Genomic DNA, 13,152 nt, shown 5'->3' on the forward strand with positions numbered 1-13,152 from the left:
CAGGCAACATCCTGGTAAACCTCCTCTGTACTCTCTCCAAAGCCTCCACGTCCTTCTGGTAGTGTGGCGACCAGAACTGGACGCAGTATTCCAAATGCGGCCGAACCAACGTTCTATACATCTGCAACATCAGACCCCAACTTTTATACTCTATGCCCCGTCCTATAAAGGCAAGCATGCCATATGCCTTCTTCACCACCTTCTCCACCTGTGACGTCACCTTCAAAGATCTGTGGACTTGCACACCCAGGTCCCTCTGCGTCTCTACACCCTTTATGGTTCTTCCATTTATCGTGTAGCTCCTCCCTACATTATTCCCACCAAAATGCATCACTTCGCATTTATCAGGATTGAACTCCATCTGCCATTTCCTTGCCCAAATTTCCAGCCTATCTATATCCTTCTGTAGCCTCTGACAATGTTCCTCACTATCTGCAAGTCCTGCCAGTTTTGTGTCGTCTGCAAACTTACTGATCACCCCAGTTACTCCTTCTTCCAGATCATTTATATAAATCACAAACAGCAGAGGTCCCAATACAGAGCCCTGTGGTACACCACTAGTCACAGGCCTCCAGCCGGAAAAAGACCCTTCCACTACCACCCTCTGTCTTCTATGACCAAGCCAGTTCTCCACCCATCTAGCCACCTCCCCCTTTATCCCAAAGGATCCAACCTTTTTCACCAGCCTACCATGAGGGACTTTGTCAAACGCTTTACTAAAGTCCATATAGACAACATCCACGGCCCTTCCTTCGTCAACCATTTTGGTCACTTCTTCAAAAAACACCACCAGGTTCGTGAGGCATGACCTCCCTCTCACAAAACCATGTTGACTATCGTTAATGAGTTTATTCCTTTCTAAATGCGCATACATCCTATCTTTAAGAATCTTCTCCAACAACTTCCCCACCACGGACGTCAAGCTCACCGGCCTATAATTACCCGGGTTATCCTTCCTACCCTTCTTAAATAACGGGACCACATTGGCTATCCTCCAATCCTCTGGGACCTCACCTGTGTCCAGTGACGAGACAAAGATTTGCGTCAGAGGCCCAACTATTTCACCTCTCGTCTCCCTGAGCAGCCTTGGATAGATTCCATCAGGCCCTGGGGATTTGTCAGTCTTTATATTCTCTAACAAACCTAACACTTCCTCCTTTGTAATGGAGATTTTCTCCAACGGTTCAACACTCCCCTCTGAGACACTCCCAGTCAACACATCCCTCTCCTTAGTGAATACCGACGCAAAGTATTCATTTAGGATCTCCCCTACCTCTTTGGGCTCCAAGCATAAGTCCCCACTTTTGTCCCTGAGAGGTCCGATTTTTTCCCTTACAACCCTTTTGTTCCTAACGTATGAATAAAATGCCTTGGGATTCTCCTTAATCCTGGGAAGGAAATCAGGGAAGGAAATCTGCCATCCTTACCCGGTCTGGCCTACATGTGAATCCAGACCCACACAGCAATGTGGGTGACTCTTAACTGTCCCTCTGAAATGGCTGAGCAAGTCACTCTATTCAGGGGCAATTAGGAGCTGAGCACCGTGTGCTGGGGCTTTGCCAGCAGTGTCCACATCCCAGGAAAGAATAAAGAATATTGCAGGGAAAGTGATGGGTGATTTGAAATGAATTGAAAGTAGGTCAGGAGGTGCTCGTATCGTCCAGAGCTGCTTTTCAATGGATCCTCCTGTTTAAAATAAAAACACATCAGTGTGCGCCTTTCCCAGACACACTCACCTTGGAATATCACAATGCTGTTTTTAAACATTCCTTTGATAAAGAATCAGTCATTTAGAATTGTGAAACAGACAGAAATTAAATGTTCCGTTTTTCCAGGGGTCCTCCTGTGCCTGGCAGCGGTGTCCTGAACAAGGTGATTAACATTCTCTGGGTTAAAGGTTCCTCCTGGTTCTTGCTGTCTGTTGTGTCCTTTGTCACAGTCGGTACCAGGACATTTCTATTGAAAGGTTGTTAAGAAATTCCAGTGAATTCCAGCCCCTTGTGTAATGTTCCTTTTGGTGTGCGTCAGATTCAGAGATGTCCACGTGTGTGTGAAAAGGGTTCTGGGTAAGGGTTTTAACCCTTCTTTCCCCGTTAGTAACAATGAGCCCTGTATTCAATTCTAAAGTATAAAGTCCTCATTAGATATCAATTCTACCTGTTATCTACATTTCACCAACCAGTCTATATTTTCATCACAGGACTGCAGTGGGAGCACCGTCAACATCTTACTGACTTGATCGATTTTATTGAGGAGATGACGAAGGTGATCGATGAGGGTAGAGCAGTGGATGTTGTGTACACGGATTTTAGTGAGGCTTTCGACAAGGTCCCTCATGGTCGGCTCATCCAGAAGATTAAGATGCATGGGATTCATGGTGACTTGGCCGCTTGGATTCAGAATTGACTTACCCATAGAAGTCAGAGAGTAGTGGTGGAGGGTGTTTTTCTGACTGGAGGTCCATGACTGGTGGTGTTCTGCAGGGATCCGTACTGGGACCTGCGCTATTTGTGATATATATAAATGACTTGGATGAAAATGTGGATGGGTGGGTTAGTAAGCTTGCAGACGACACAAAGCTAGTTGGAGTTGTAGATAGTGTAGAAGGCTGTCAAAGGATACAGTGGGATGTAGATCAGCTGCAGATATGAGCGGAGAAATGGCAGATGGATTTTAATCCGGGCAAGTGTGAGGTGCTGCACTTTGGGAGATCAAATATTAAGGATAAGTATACAGTTAATGTACAGAGGGATCTTGGGGTTCAAGTCCATAGCTTCCTGAAATTAGCCACACAAATATTTAGTCGGTAAAGGCGGCATATGGCATGCTTGCCTTTATTGAGTACAAGAGTCAGCATGCCATGTTGCAGCTCTATAAAACTTTGTTTGGGCTGCACTTAGAATATTGCGTTCAATTCTGGTCGCCACATTACAGAAAGGATGCAGAGGCTTTGATGAGGGTGCAGAAGAGGTTTTTCAGGATGCTGCCTGGATTGGAGGGTGTGAGCGACTGACAAACGAGGGTTGTTTTCTCGATAGCGGCGGAGGGTGAGGGGAGACCTGATAGCAGTCTATAAAATAAGAGACATAGAATCTTTTCCCCCAGACTTGATATGTCTAATACCAGGGAGCATGCACTTAAGGTGAGATGGGCAAAGTTGAAAGGAGATGTGAGAGGGAAGTTTTTTTACACAGAGAGTGGTAGGTGTCTGGAACACGCTGCCAGGGGCGGTGGTGGAGGTAGATACGATAGGGGCGTTTAAGGGGGTTTTAAATAAGCAAATGAATATGCAAGGGATAGAGGAATATGGACCAAGGGCAGGCAGAAAGGAATAGTTTAATTTGGCATCATGTTCGACACAACATGGTGGGCTGAAGGGTCTGTTCCTGTGCTGTACTGTTCTACGGTCTATTTGTGATCTCCATTTAGAAAAAGGAAATAGAGGCACTGGAGAAGGGGCAAGAAAGATTCACAAGAATAATCCCAGAACTGTAATCACTTGTGAACTCACTGGTGTTTCACCAAGTTTGCTGACTGAGTGAATCCCTTCCCAGTCAGAGCAGGTGACCAGCCTCTGCCTGGTGTGAACTCACTGGTGGGACACGAGTCCCCGAGAGCTTTTGAAGCCACGCCCACATTTAAAGGGTCTCTCCTGGGTGTGATGATGTTGTGTCTGGGCAGGCTGGATAACCGAGTAAATCCTTTCGCACACACCGAGCAGGTGAATGGTTTCTCCCCGGTGTGAACTCACTGGTGTTTCAGCAGTGTTCATGATATTCTAAACCTCCTTGAACAGTGAGAGCAGCTGAACGGCCTCTCCCCGGTGTGAATGTGCTCGGGGATCATCAGTTCCTGAGAGCTTCTGAAGCCGGCCTCTCGGGCAGAGCATTTAAAGGGTCTCTCCTTGGAGTGAGTGGCTTTGTGTTTCTGCAGGCTGGATGAAGTAGTGAATCCCTTCCCACACACAGAGCAGGGGAATGGTCTCTCCCCAGTGTGAACTCGCTGATGTTCCCACAGGCTGGATGACCTTTTAAATCTCTTTGAGCAGTGAGAGCAGCTGAACGGTCTCTCCTCAGTGTGAATGCGCTGGTGGGACACCAGGTCCTGAGAGCTTTTGAATCCGCTCCCACAGTCAGAGCATTTAAACGGTCTCTCATTAGTGTGAGTGACTTTGTGTCTGCGCAGGTGGGATGAAGTTGTGAATCCCTTCCCACACACAGAGCAGGTGAATGGTCTCTCCCCGGTGTGAACTCCCTGGTGTTGCCGCAGGTTGGTTGAAGTTCTAAATCTCTTTGAGCAGTGAGAGCAGCTGAACGGTCTCTCCTCAGTGTGAATGCGCTGGTGGGACACCAGATCCTGAGACCTTTTGAAGCCATTCCCACAGTCAGAGCATTTAAATGGTCTCTCATTGGTGTGAGTGGCTTTGTGTTTCTGCAGGCTGGATGACCGAGTGAATCCCTTCCCACACACAGAGCAGGTGAACGGTCTTTCCCCTGTGTGAACTCGCTGGTGAATCTGCAGGTTGGATGAAGTTCTAAATCTCATTGAGCAGTGAGAGCAGCTGAACGGTCTCTCCCCAGTGTGAATGCGCTGGTGGGATACCAGATCCTGAGAACTTCTGAATCCGCTCCCACAGTCAGAGCATTTAAACGGTCTCTCATTGGTGTGAGTGAGATTGTGACTCAGCAGGCTGGATGAATGAGTGAATCCCTTCCCACACACAGAGCAGGTGAACGGTCTCTCCCCAGTGTGAACTCGCTGGTGTATCCGCAGGTCGGATGAAGTTCTAAATCTCTTTGTGCAGTGAGAGCAGCTGAACGGTCTCTCCTCAGTGTGAATGCGCTGGTGGGACACCAGTTCCCCAGAGCTTTTGAAACCACTCCCACAGTCAGAGCATTTAAATAGTCTCTCATTGGTGTGAGTGAGATTGTGTTTCTGCAGGCTGGATAACTGACTGAATCCCTTCCCACACACAGAGCAGGTGAATGGCCTCTCCCCAGTGTGAAGTCGTTGGTGTCTCTGCAGATTAGGTAAGTCAGTGAATCCCTTCCCACACACAGAGCAGGTGAATGGTCTCTCCCCAGTGTGACTGCGTCGATGAATTTCCAGCAGAGATGGGAACCTGAATCCCTTCCCACAGTTCCCACATTTCCATGGTTTCTCCATGGTGTGGGTGTCCTTGTGACTCTCCAGGTTAAACAATCAGTTAAATCTGACACAGAACACGGGTACAGTCTCTCCGCGCTGTGAATGCTGCGATGTATTTTCAGGCTGTGTAACTGGTTAAAGCTCTTTCCACACTCAGTGCACTGGAACACTCTCACTCGGGTGTGTGTATCTCAGTGCATTTCTAGTCACAGCGATGTTTACAATCTTTTGAAGCCAAGAGGCCAAACAAACATTTCTCCTGCTAGATTCAAAGGCCGATGATATTCAGGTCCCAAGAAATCGAGTCACTCTGTCAGATCTCGATGTGATGTTGGAGATTTCTGTCTGATTTCTCCTTGTCTAATATCCTGTAAGTCAATTTAGAAAAAAAAATATCGCAATTCAGAATATGATCGAAATTCAAATCTACATTTCTAGTTTCTATGGAGCATTCATTAAAGACACAGTCATGGAGCATTAAACTTACCGAGCAGGGCCTCCCGTATCAGCACACAGGCAGCTGCTTTGTGAGACTGCCAGCAGTACAGACAAGTCAGAGATAAGGGTGTCCTCAGAAGTGGGATTCATTGTGAAAGCTCAGGGACGGTTGATAAGATGCAGCAATTCTATGATTCTAATGAACATTCTTTCCTCTCTCATTCCCCAAAAGCCGTGAATCTCCATCCCACACACTCTCCCTCCATTCTCACTCTGCTGTATCTAATATTCACCCTCCCAATTCTCCTGAAGGTGCTGATTGAGGCTGATTGACAGATCCATGTTCACTGCTTCCTGTCCAGCACAGAAATCAGAACAAATAGGAGCTGCAGTCAGCATTCGGCCCATCGAGTCTGCTCAACCATTCATTGAGATTATTGGTTGATCTACCTCTGCATTATTTTCCCCACACTGTCCCCCATATCCATCGATATCTTCAATATCTAGAAACCTATCAATCCCTCTCTTGAAAATTCTTGATGACTGAGGCTCTATAGTCCTCTGGGGTAGAGAATCCAAAACATCACCACGTCCTTGAGTGAAGAAATCCTTCCTCATCTGAGCTTTCTCTCCATTTTCCAGCCTGTTCCCAATAATTATTGACTCCCTTATCATTCAAAAACTGTCTAACTCATCCTTGAATATATTCAATCCCTCCACTGGTCCCTATGGAAGAGAAATCTAGATACTAACAATTCTCTGAGGGAAGAGATTGTTGGAAATATATAATATAGCTGCAGTCCAAAATTACACAGCCAGATATAATAAGTGTATTTTATTACAGAGCTATAAATAATATATCTAATCTGTACCATATAACAACAGGGGAGTTGATAGCCTCGTGGTATTATCGCTAGACTATTAATCCAGAAACTGAGCTGATGTTCTGGGGACCCAGGTTTGAATCCTGCCACGGCAGATGGTGGAATTTGAATTTAAAAACAAAATCTGGAATTCAGAATCTACTGATGAACATGAAACCATTGTCGATTGACCAAAAAACCCATCTGGTTCATTAATGTGCTTTAGGGAAGGAAATCTGCCGTCCTTACCCAGTCTGGCCTACATGTGACTCCAGAGCCACAGCAATGTGGTTGACTCTCAACCATCCTCTGAAATGGCCCAGCGAGCCACTCAGTTCAAGGGCAATTAAGGATGGGCAATAAATGCTGGCCCAGCCGGCAATGCCCGTGTCCCAAGGATGAATAAAAAAAAACATCAGACACGTCTCTGTCCGATATTAGTTTACTGTCCCCTTTAATATATTTCAGAAATTAGATGGGCACGTGAAGGAAATAAACTTGCAGGGGAACGGGAATATAGAAAGGGAATGGGACTGACTGGATTGTTCTACAGAGAGTCGGCACGGATTCGAGTTACTGAATGGACTCCTTCTGTGCTGTAATGACTCGATGAGTGGAAATATATAACATTGCTTCAGTGCTCCATTACAAAACGAGAAATAATAATAAATGTACTTTGTTACAGAACCATAAATAATATATCAAATCTACAATGTAACAACACAAGGCATATCTCTGCCCTATATTAATTTATTGTTCTTTTAAATGTCAGCCATCCCCTGGGGAAACCAGCCCTTTAATTGTGAACATTAGGAAAGGGACCTTTCAGCCAGACAAATCAATGTGTCAAGCTGAGGGAGCAAAGGATGTCGATGTCTTTAAGAGAAATTGCAGTGTTAAAATAAGCCTTACTTGTGACTAATAAATAAACTTTAATATACACCCACCCAATTCTCCTGAAGGTGCTAATTAATGCTGATTGACACTCACCATTTCATGTTCCTGACAGATCATAAGAAATAGTTAGAAATTCAGCCCACCAAGCTGCTCAATTGAATTTTTTTCATTCATTCATGGGATATGGATGTTGCTGGCTGGCCAGCATTTATTATCCATCCCGAGTTGCTCTTGGAGGGCAGTTGCAAGTCAACCACATTGTTGTGGCTTTGGAGTCACATGTCGGCCAGACCAGTTAAGGATGGCAGATTTCATTCCCTGAAGGACATTAGTGAACCAGATAGGTTTTTCCGACAATCAAAAGGGTTTCATGGTCATCAGTAATTTCTTAATTCCAGATATTTTTTATTGAATTCAAATTCCACCAAGCTGCTATGGGGTGGGATTGTTGTTGGTGCAGACTCGATGGGCTGAATGGCCTCCCTCTGTACTGTAGGATTTCTATGATTCTATGGCAGGATTCAAACCCGGGTCCCCAGAACATTAGCTGAGTTTCTGATTAATAGTCCAGCAATAATACCACAAGGCCATCGTCTCCCCATCAAGATCATGGCTGATTTGATGTAATCTTAACTCCACTTTTCTTCCTGTCACCCTTGACTCCCTTTTCGATCAAAAATCTCTCTGTATTTTGAGTATATTTAATGATGCAGCCTCCACTGCTCTCTGGGGAAGAGAATTGCAAAGACTAACGGCCCTCTGAGGGAAGACATTTCTCCTCCTCACCATCAGAAATGGGGGACCCTTTATTTTGACAATTTGCCGACTAATTCTGGAATCCCCAACATTGGAAACATCCTCTCTTCATCTATACTAATCACTACCTCACAATCTGATGTCAATACTATGATCACCTCTAAACTCCAGTCAGTACAGGCCCAACCTTTCCTCACAAAACAATGCCTTCATCCCAGCTATCAGCCTGCAGATCCTTCTCTGAACTGACAATGACAGAGAGGTGATCAGGGAGGGCAGGGGTGAAACAAAGCAATGGATGGACATGGATTCAGATCCAGAGTAACGGAGTCACACCAGCCCCAAAGACGTGGAACCAGAGTACAGATAACAGAGCACAGCAGGAAAATTCAAAATTATAGGTAAATGTTCAATAATACTCACCTCTGAAACAATTTCACTGTTTTCTAATTTGAAACCTGCAGCTGGAAAGATGTCAGAAGCACTGGAATCAGAGAAAAATTGCAATCTTCAAATATTCTAACTCCCTGCAAAAGGAGATTACAAGAGTCACGTGTTAATTGTGGCTTGAAATTAAGAGATACACATTTTTGGGGGGTTTGAGATTGCTTGAAAATCCTCTTCTTCTAACCAAGGAGATTCCAAAATCACAGAATTTCTGCAGTGCAGAAGGAGGTCTTTTAGGCCATTGAGTCTGCATCAAGTTTCTAACAGACCCTTTACTCAGACCCTATCCCTGTAACCTGATGTACGTACATCACTAATCCTCCCCTTTCCTCCCCCCTCATCTTGGGACACAGAGGGACAATTTAGCACTGTTGATCAACCTAACCTGCACATCTTTGGAGTGTGGGAGGAAACCAGAGCACCCGGAGGAAACCCACACAGACAGAGTGAGAATGTGCAAACTCCATACAGACAATCACCCGAGGCTGGAATTGAACCGGGTCTCTGGCGCTATGAGACAGAACTGCTAACCACTGTGTCACCCCCAACAGTCATTTGTCAGTCCTGAATATAAATCCATAACATTCTCCCCTCCTGTTTTCTAGCATAAGATTACTTAAGATGGAATATACTTACATTGGAAACAATTCAGACAAGGTTCACTCGCTGATTTTGGGCATGAAGGGGTCTGTTTTATGAGGAAAGGTTCGGCAGGGTGCATCTATGCTCGTTGGATTTTAGATAAATGAGATGTGATCTTACTGAAACATATGAGATTCTGAAGGTGCTTGACAGAGTGAATGCTGAAAGGGTTTACCCCTCAACACGGAATCTGGAACTGCGAGAACAATTTAAAAATAATGATCTAAGACAGAGATGAGGAGAAATTGCTTCTCTCAGAAGTTCAGTAAGCTGTGAAATTCTCTCCCTCATTGAACAATAGAGGCCGGCTCATTGAGTATATTCAAAGCTGTGTTATTTACAATTTTACCTACCAGGAGGTGATGAGTTAGAGAGGTTGAGGCTGGAGGAAAATTGAGTTAAGCCATGTGTTTACTGAATGGTGGAGCAGCCTCGATGGGTCTAGATGCCCCCTCCTGCTCCTAATTTTGATCATGTTTTTGTTCTGTTATTCGAATGGCCGCACATTCCCCCTGCAGCACCTTCCCCCGGGAAAGGCAGCATCCATGAACCCGGCCTGTCAGTCAATGACTCAAACATTGTCTCTCCTGGTCACCCAAATCCTGAAGCTCCGCCCACTGAGCGCGCATGCGCTCTGCTCCCCGCTAAACAAAGATGGCGGCCACGGCACTGGGCCTGATCCCAGATAAAATCCCCGGAGCTGCAAACCCGGGACCGGAAGGCTCTTATTCAGGCCTTGCGGCCTACAGCAGATGTTCATGAAGCCTCTGCTCCCTCCCCACCCCGACTCCATTCCTCCGGCCGCCCTACCGATTCTCACCCCTTGAAACAAGTGTCTCCCGCACTCGCAGGCCTCCGAGCAAAGTGACACTGCGCATGCCCCAGATACAGTGCTGCGCCTGCGCACTGGGCTCCTGTGGAGTGAGTAGGGCACTTTCACACCCGCAGCGAATGCTGGGTAATAACCGCCATTGAAACCTCATACAATTAATTCATAATAACATTGTTCGCATTTGAGGTAAATTAATGAAATATTGAGAATTGGTGATCTCCTGTGCTCCATTTCTCAAAGTTCTGCTGCAGGACCATGCAATGGTTTCAAAGCTTTCACACCGTTTCCCTCTCACTCCTCCCTTTATGGTGCTGATTCTGGCTGGGTTCAATCGCACAGTCACTGGTTCTTCTCTCTGTCCCTGATACTGAATATTCACTGTTTTAGAGAATGATACAGCATAAATAGAAATCATTTGGCCCATTATGTCTCTGCTGGCTCTCTGGAAGATCTATCCAATTAATTCCACAGCCCAGCTGGTAGAGTCAGAACAATGCGGGAGGGTCGTGGGGATCCCAATCAGACCAAATCATTTTATCATAAAAGTGAAATACTGTGGATGCTGGAATCTGAAAAAAACCCAGAAAATGCTGGAAAATCTCAGCGGGTCTGATAGCATCTGTGGAGAGAGAATAGAGCCAATATTTCGAATCAAGATGTCCCTTCATAAGAGCTCTTACGAAGTGTCATTCAGACTCAAAACGTTGGCTCTATTCTCTAATTATTTTATCAATATGTTTCTTGTTCTTAGTTTCCAAATGGCAGGTAAGAGACCTCTCCGGTCCCCACTTGAGCTCTGATTTTTCACTGACCATGCTTGGGTAGGATTATAACCATTATAATCTACGCTCAGAGGTCCGCTTTTCAGTCCAGTGCTATTTGGAGTATACCGTCACCTCGCCGACTATCGGGTCACAAGTCCCTCACAGTTCTTATCACAAATTTATGATGAAATAATTTAAACAATGCCTGAGAACGCTTCTTCACTTCTTAACCGACTCCCTACCATGGTTTGTTGATTGGTCAGACCCTCTTTTTACAAATTCGGGTATATCAGCTGCTGAACACCAGCCGGTGTTTTGGAATAAGTTTAATTCTAACTCATTCTGAGTAAATATTCCCACCACGTCCTCTATCGGGGCCCTGCTAAGCAGCTTTAATGGTCCGTGATTGCAGAAACTGAGCAGCCACAGGAATGTGGTCAAGATAGTCCAGTCCCATAATGCCTCATATTCAATCTGCAGTCCTTCAATTATAACAGAATATGTGGCTGTATGTAGCTGCCTCGGCCATGGTCAACCCCAACACTGCCTTCTTGAACTGCTACAATGCCTGAGGTGTAAGTACACCCACAGTCCTGTTAGGGAGGGTTTTCCAGCTACACATTCCATACTTTCACCAGAATGAAGGTGGATACCAGATTGTCTATTCCATTCAACCACACCCAAGGTGAGTTATTCAAATTCCTTGATTGTCCAGGACAATATATTCACAATATCTTTAAATCAGAAATTAAACATTCCCATTTGATTTCAGGCATTAACATATTCTATTAGTTTGTTCCTTATTGTCAATGTCAGGCTGGGGTTCTCCTTGGAACAAAGGAGGTTGAGGGAGATTTGATAGAGGTGGACAAGATTCTGACAGGTTTAGATAAGGTGGACAAAGAAAAGCTGTTCCCATTAGCTGATGAGACAAGGACGAGGGGGACACAGATTTAAGGTTTTGGGTCAGAGATGCAGGGGGGGGAATGTGAGGGAGAATATTTTGATGCAGCGAATGGTAATGTTCTGGAAATCGCTGCCTACGAGGGTGGAGGAAGTGGAGACAACAAACTATTGCAAAGGAAATTCGATTGGCATTCAGGCGGTGTTTCAATTAGAAATGCTGACTCAACATGTCTTAACTTCCGATCGCCCGGTCACTCTGTGATCCATGTGAAATTTGAAACCAGGTATTCGTAACAAGACTCAGCCCACTGGAGGCAAAGTCGTGAGACCGGCCAGTCCAGCAGAAAGAACCCCTCCGACCCTCCCCATTGACCAACTGGGAAAATGAACAAAATGCAGTCCTGGATGTAACTGAGAGCAGAAACAATGACAGCAGAATCCAACCCCTGGAATCACTTGTGAATTGGTTGGTGTCTCAGCAGGTGGGATGAAGTTCTGAAACTCTTCCCACACTGAGAGCAGATGAATGGCCTCCCCCAGTGTGAACTCGCTGGTGTCTCCGCAGGCTGGATGACTGAGTGAATCCCTTCCCACACTGAGAGCAGGTGAATGGTTTCTCCCCAGTGTGAACTCGCTGGTGTGTCTGCAGGTTGGATAAGTCAGTGAATCCCTTCCCACACTGAGAGCAGGTGAATGGCCTCTCCCCAGTGTGAACTCGCTGGTGTGTCTGCAGGTGGGATAATTGAGTGAATCCCTTTAAACACTGAGAGCAAGTGAACAGCTTCTCCCCAGTGTGAACTCGCTGGTGTCTCCGCAGGGCGGATGACTGAGTGAATCCGTCCCCACACTGAGAGCAGGTGAATGGTCTCTCCCCAGTGTGAATTCGCTGGTGTCCCCGCAGGCTGGATAAGTCAGTGAATCCCTTCCCACACACAGAGCAGGTGAACGGTCTCTCCCCAGTGTGAACTCGCTGGTGCGTTTGCAGGTGGGATGTCTGAGTGAATCTCTTCCCACACTGAGAGCAGGTGAATGGCCTCTCCCCAGTGTGAACTCGCTGATGAGTCTGCAGGCTGGATAACCGAGTGAATCCCTCCCCACACTGAGAGCAGGTGAACGGCCTCTCCCCAGTGTGAACTCGCTGGTGTGTCCGCAGATTCGATAACTGACTGAATCCCTTGCCACACACACAGCAAGTGAATGGTCTCTCCCCAGTGTGACTGCGTCGATGAGCTTCCAGCTGAGATGGGGAAATGAATCCCTTCCCACAGTCCCCACATTTCCACGGTTTCTCCATGGTGTGGGTGTCCTTGTGACTCTCCAGGTTAAACAATCAGTTAAATCTCACACAGAACACAGGTACAGTCTCTCCCACTGTGAATGCTGCGATGTATTTTCAGGCAATGTAACTGGTTAAAGCTCTTTCCACACTCAGTGCCCTGGAACACTCTCACTCAGCTGT

The 13,152-nt window shown here is 46.0% G+C and overlaps 1 protein-coding gene across 1 annotated transcript in view; it reads right to left on the bottom strand.

Moving 5' to 3' along the window:
• The window catches only part of LOC144484595 (uncharacterized), a 185,593-nt gene extending 177,051 nt beyond the window's left edge, over positions 1 to 8,542 (bottom strand). Inside the window, exon 1 of the mRNA XM_078203079.1 lies at positions 8,526 to 8,542. The gene's annotated coding sequence lies outside the window, so the exon portion shown is untranslated. The remainder of the gene's footprint in view (positions 1 to 8,525) is intronic.
• Between the last annotated feature and the right edge of the window lie 4,610 nt (positions 8,543 to 13,152).

The sequence above is a fragment of the Mustelus asterias genome, unplaced genomic scaffold (assembly GCF_964213995.1).
Source record: "Mustelus asterias unplaced genomic scaffold, sMusAst1.hap1.1 HAP1_SCAFFOLD_116, whole genome shotgun sequence".
Lineage (NCBI taxonomy): Eukaryota > Metazoa > Chordata > Chondrichthyes > Carcharhiniformes > Triakidae > Mustelus > Mustelus asterias.